Genomic DNA, 6,998 nt, shown 5'->3' with positions numbered 1-6,998 from the left:
ATTCATTTACAGCGAAATTGGTCGCTCTCTGTGGAGCTGCTGAGTGTGCAAGGCTACTGAGAGGGTGTGTGTGTGTGGTGTGTGTGTATGTTGTGAGGGGTTGTCCAAAAGGCTGGACTGAAGGGAAATGGTGAGGGAGGGGCAAGAACAAGAATACCTGTGCATTTACAATTATCAGCGTGTGTGTGTGTGTGTGTGTGTGTGTGTGTGTTACACAGGTGTGTGAGTAATCCAGCAGGTAACAGTGGGTTGGCGTGCTCCCTCTGTGATTTAACACCATGTGTTCTGTAACAGATGACAGTATTAAATTATTTAAATCTAAAAGAAAGAACAAAGACTCCTGATGATCAGACATCTGCTCTCTGTCCATGGTGCTGAAATTAACAACAAACTCAAACTAAACAAAAGCAAGTCTGTTGGTCCCGTTGTGTTCTGCTTAACATACAAACGTTGTCAATATGACAGGGAGGTTTATGTCTGAGTCATTACCCTGATGTCACGATACCATACCTTAGCTTTAACTGAAGTATATCCTGTTTGCACTTACAGATTTCATCAAACAGTTACTAACAAAGCTAATTTAAAAAAAAGAACAACTTGACAAAATCTGCTGGTTCCCTACTGTTAACAAGCTTGTCGTATCTGGCATCAATCAATGATCAATTCTATTAAAGACAGGGAAAAATAGACCTTGTAAGGTATGACAGAATGATGCCTGCCAGCTGATTCTGCTCTACCTCTACCTGTGCTTCACTCTTTACACACCTGACATGTGTCCAGGGGAGTTTTCAGGATTTCTAGGCCCATGAAAAGATTTCACATTGGTACCCTCCACCACAGCCGCAGTCATCCCTGAAATATATAACCATACGTCCATAACACAAATGACCCATTAAAAGATTTTAATTAATTAATCAACACTTGACACATCTACAGGAAAAGGTGCAATGTGAGAAGAAGAGTCCGACAGTAATCGTATTGAAACTCCTACACACCCACTCAACTGCAGAAAAACCATTGGCACTGTGGGATTTATGTGTTGGACTGCGTGAACACACGTGCAGTCCAAAAGGCATAAATCCCAGAGTGGCCATGTTGCCAATGTCTGACACATAAATCCCTAAATTTTTGTGTAATCTAGAGAGTGCGCAAGATTCATTGCATGCAATTGTATCAATAAAAAAACATAAATTACTCTTCCTCCATTGGGGCCCTTGTTAGTCACTACTTTGCCCATGCAGGTCTCACCCTCTCCACAGTACCCCTAAAAACACACCCTCCCAGTTTGGAGGTGATGGATAGCTGAAACAGTGAATGTGCCATAACTCCCTCTACTGCCCTACAACAGTACTGCACTGATACTTTCACTTTAAGATTCAAGATTTGTATTTGTCACATGCTCATACAGATGTGCAGTGACTGTTCCGCAAGGCCATGCAATAAACACTCAAATTACTAAAACACATACATACAGTAATATATAACTATAATGTAAAATTAAAAAATAAATATTTGAATATAGAAAATATAGAATAATGTAAACAGTGTAAAGTGTCAAAGTGCAATGTGCAGATTGGAGTGTGTGGTGTGTGTGCATCATGTAGTCACAGTTCTGTTTTGTTTAGTTCTGTTTTGTTTTTAACTGAGGAGAGTGGAGTTAACAGTCCGGACAGCCTGAGGAAAGAAGCTCTTCCTGAGTCTTTCTGTGTTCACCTTGATGTGTTGCTTCCACCACTACTCCCAGCATCCACCTGCAGGCTGGAGGTTTACTCCTCAGATTTCTGCATGTGTGGTTCATTTTTCTCAAAAAAATCAATGTTGATAGGTCTCTGGAAAAGTTTGTGTCCTCAAAATGTGCAAACTTTTAAAAAGATATTCATACTCTGACCTTCCTGCTGTGTTGTCCATTAATGTCATCTCTGTGCCGGTCCGTGTTTGTATCATGTCAAAGAGTTCACACAGTTCTTTGTGTTTTGTGCATCTGTGGCATGTTTTCCTCAACCTCTTGACTAACTCTTCTCTTCTGCTCCTGTCTGTTCTGTCTGTCTTTTGTCAGTGTTTGGTTTAACATCGTCTGCTTTGCATCTGTGTTGTCTATTTTGTATTTTTGTATTTTATTTGTCAAGTTAAACATCGTTTAAATCTGTGTTGCAGTATGTTCCTGATATTAAGAGGGTGTATTAGAAAGATAAGCAGACATGAATGAGTTCATAAAGGACTTCCTCTCTGCCTTTAAGAAACACAGAGACGCTCAGCGCTCCCTCAGCTCAGTTAATCATATTTTCACATTTTCTGTTACATGATTCAAGTTTATTCATGTTGCACCCAAAACACACCCTGTATGTGCAGCCTCTTTGCACAATGTGCTTAATTTAGCATCCAAATTTTGCACATCGTTAACGGAAGAATGTAGTCCGACGTGCACCAGATCACTTTGCACTCGGTCAGAACATGGCAGGAAATATTTTATTGATTTCTCATCAACAAGGTGAAGTGTTAAAGTCTAAAAGCTGTCAGCTCAAAATAACTGGACTGAAAAGTGAGTCCTTTTCTCTTAAATCTTTTGCCGAGTGGTGCTTTTATAATCTTGATTCTGACTCTGGATCCGGGGCCCTTTCCGGATTGTCACAGTTCAGTAGGCAGTACATACTTTTCAGTAGGGAGTTTCAGTATACTGAACTTTCGTGGTCATTCAGTATGCATTTTTTGGATCCACCTCAGTATACTGAACATTTCAGTATGGATACTAACTTCCGGGTTTCATGCAGTATGGATCGGATGCGTGCTTTCAGGAAATGAATTGTATTTTACCCACAATGCAGTGCGAAATTAAACGTAAATCATCACGTCACGTGTGCCTCCAAATCAAAACAAACGAGCGTGGATTAATTGAATCAATTTTTAATCTAGAGTTAAAGTCCTGACTGAAATCACTACTTTTAATTAACAGCAGAAAATATAACAAATATCTGCATTATTATAAAACCTTTCCCCCTCTATTATAAATAATGATGTCACTATTTAAATGTGTCTTTATTGGTTTATTTTATATTCTGTATCTTACTGTCTTTCATTTGTACTTTCCTTTACGTAGCCTACTGTATGTTATTTAATCTGTCTTTTACTTTATTTACATTGTGATATTGTTTTTTGTTTACCTGCCTGTATATGCACATTTCTCTTCTTGAAAAAAAAACGGGGAAAAAAACGGGTGGATGCAGCCGGTTCGGGAAATGTAAAGGACGTCACTTCCTTACTGAATGAATCAGATGAAGTAGGAACAAATATCTGCCTACTGTGCGCACCTACTGAATAGTAGGTACTAAACAGTATGCAGCACGGATAGTAGGTACTGTCTACTGTCTACTGACAGATTGAGTAGGTACTTGGAAATTCGGATACGGCCCGGGTCTTGTATTGAGAGTGTCTCAGTGTGATCACCTTAGATCTGCTGCAGCACAAACACCTTGAAGGTGAGCAGGAGGCAGCAGCTTTATGAATATATATGAGAGTGCTCTAATGATAACGCTGCATTATTCACCAAGTCATCTCCATAAATCACTCTAATGACATCATTACACCACACACACTGTGCTAATGCATATGTCTAATCTCTGTGTGCATGTGTGCGTGCGTGTGTGTGTGTTACACCCACAGTATTAACCTGTGACAGTCTGCAGAGTGCTGCAGGTGAAACATGGTCACCCGCAGGTTTCAGGCAGCACAGGCTCATTAACACTTGACATGATGCCATTAATGCTGATTAAAATGCAGATGACCTTTGACCTGCTCCATCAGGTGAGTATTAACCTTGGGGAGCTTTTGCTTCTACATTAGCATACTGTTTTTTTAATCTCTTAAACATTCAGCGAACTGTTAATGTAAACACAAACATAAACTCAACAGTCACATCAGAAATCACAAACATCAGTCTGGTTCTTCACATGTAACAAACTCTGCTCAAAGCAAAAGAAGGATTTATGAAAACCTAATGAATCCATGTATGTGTACCAAAGGTTGTTATGACACCAGAATGTTAAATTATGATGTGACTCTGGTAAATCAAACTGTATCGATACCTGTTTGAAACCACTGCAAAAAAAGCTTTAAGTTAAAATATAACTTGAAGATCTAACAGAACCAGAGAAACACAGAGACCTGAGAATGCAGACTCACATGAGTTCAGTAAAAAGCAGAGTTTTCATTAAAACAGTCCAGGTCGGTACACAGGTAGGCAATAAGCGGTGCAAACAAATCCAAAAAGGGCAGACGAAATCAGTCCAAGACTCACAGGTAGAACAGGCTGAAGAGGGAACACAATAAATGAATAACAACAGGGAGGACACAAGGGGATCATATACAAAGACAATCAGGGGGTAACGAGACAATCAGGGTGGGGGAGCACAAGGGGGTGAAAACAGGGGAAAGGATCTGAAAGACAGTGGGGCCCTTTCTGAATATCCACAGTTCAGTAGGCAGTATGTACTTTTCAGTAGGGAGTTTCAGTATACTGAACTTGGTCATTCAGTATGCATATTTTGGGTCCACCTCAGTATACTGAACATTTCAGTATGGATACTAACTTCCGGGTTTCATGCAGTATGGATCGGATGCGTGCTTTCAGGAAATGAATTGTATACTAACTCCCACAATGCTGTGCGAAATTAAATGTAAATCGTCACTTCACGTGTGCCTCCAAATCAAAACAAACGAGCGTGGATTAATTGAATAAATTTTTAATCTAGAGTTAAAGTCCTGACTGAAATCACTACTTTTAATTAACAACAGAAAATATAACAAATATCTGCATTATTATAAAACCTTTCCCCCTCTATTTAAATAATGATGTCACTATTTAAATGTGTCTTTATTGGTTTATTTTATATTCTGTATATTACTGTCTTTCATTTGTACTTTCCTTTAAGTACTGTATGTGATTTAGTTATTTAGTTTAGTTATTTAGTATCCATACTGAAATGTTCAGTATACTGAGGTGGACCCAAAAAATGCATACTGAATGACCAAGTTCAGTATACTGAAACTCCCTACTGAAAAGTACGTACTGCCTACTGAACTGTGACAATTCAGAAAGGGCCAGAGGCTGTTTTCGAAACCGCATACTACATACTACTGTCTAAATCAGTATGCAGTATATACTGTATACTGATTTAGACAGTAGTATGTAGTATGACTGCCAGTCATCGGTTATTTTGCAGTATGCTTGGCACGGTTAAACTGGTTTCCGGTCCTGCAATGCGGAAGTAAAAAACAGCCCATCTGGAGGTAATTAACATAATTAAAATAAAACAAGTCTACAATCTCTCATATAGTCTGTCATTTATACACAATGCCCTGAGTTGAAATATGATTGGCATGCTATTAAAGTTGTATTATACTTTTCAGACATGCAGGTTTAACTTTTACTCAGCTGTGAATAATATGAAGAGCAAGCCAAGGACCCTGTAACTGCAGCTGCTGGTCCAGCTGTGGCACATGCACTGTACAGTCTACAAAGCAGGAAAATCTGACCTGGTAACACTTATAAATATATGAACATGTCATATTTGTTATTGGTTCATGACCATAATGTCATTTTGGTCTCTGACCTGGCACTTTGCATTGTGGGAAACAGTACGCAAGGTAGACTGGTCCAATGCATACTGTACATTTTTCCCGAATCAGTATGACATCCTGGTATTTTTGGCATACTGCGGATCTCGCAGTTGTTCGCATACTGCATACTGCATACTGCATAGTATGCGGTTTTGAAAAACAGCCAGAGAAAAGGGTAAGTACAAAGTAAAACAGGAAATGATAAATGACAAAAATACCATAAATGACCTCAAGTAGCTTGACGGGTTGTGTCAAGATCTGAGTATGTTTTTTTTTCTTTTAAAGCGTTGGTACTTTTGATGCTGTAGATCATTAAAAAAACAGATGGTGTCATATTAAACATGTGGTATAAAAATGATCAAAGTATTGAGACATTTGACAAACTTTTGTACAAAGACATAAATAAACTTGAAGCAATAGTTCAACACTTAATGTGCATTAATTCTTTTTTTTTTATATAATTACCCCTCGCTCGCTGTAGTTTTCTGCTGTGTGACAGAAGCAGCTCTTTGTTTTAAGGTCACTTCATCTCATGGTTTAATCAACATGTTAAATTGCTCTTTTACTTTCAGGTCTTCCATATTGAAAGTTGAGACATCTGCCTCTTTGTTTCAAACACGCTCTTCAAATCAACATTAACATATCACCAGAGGGAGCTCACCTCATCATGGAGACCATAGTCCACGCTGTAGTGGTTTCTTACCCCACTCTGTCCTCTCCATATCTGATAAACATGTTTAGGATAGATACAAAACATTAAGAAGTCGGTGTTGTATTGCATCAGACCCATCAGGAATAAATAGTTCAGTAATAGCAGTTTGTGATGAAACACAGGACTCTGTCACACTTTGAGCCTTAAAACATGAAAGTTAATGCTCACCTGGTGTTGTTGAGTGTGACACAAACAGCCGCGCACACAGGCACACAAACAGAGACCAAACCTGCAGGGATCAATGTGAGGGTCTTACAGAGATTAATGTGGAGCAAAAACCTGCTGCAGCTGTTTCTGCTGACATCGCACTTTATGTCCAGATGTATGCAAGGAACTGCATCCAGATACACACACACACGCGCACACACACACACACACACACACACACACACACACACACACACACACACACACACACACACACACACACACACACACACACACACACACACACACACACACACACACACACACACAGAAGATATGCACTGTTAGATATACAGATAAAAACATCTCACACATCTCCACCACAGCCTCAGTCATTCCTGAGATATGACTATGACCACACCTCCATTACACAAACGACCAACCTAAATATTTAAATTAAGGTTGTGAAATTTTTTTAAAGATAAGATAAGATAATCCTTTATTTATCCCACAACGGGGACATTTA

Source organism: Labrus mixtus, chromosome 9 (genome assembly GCF_963584025.1).
Source record: "Labrus mixtus chromosome 9, fLabMix1.1, whole genome shotgun sequence".
NCBI classification, from domain to species: domain Eukaryota; kingdom Metazoa; phylum Chordata; class Actinopteri; order Labriformes; family Labridae; genus Labrus; species Labrus mixtus.
This window is presented reverse-complemented; position numbering follows the sequence as displayed.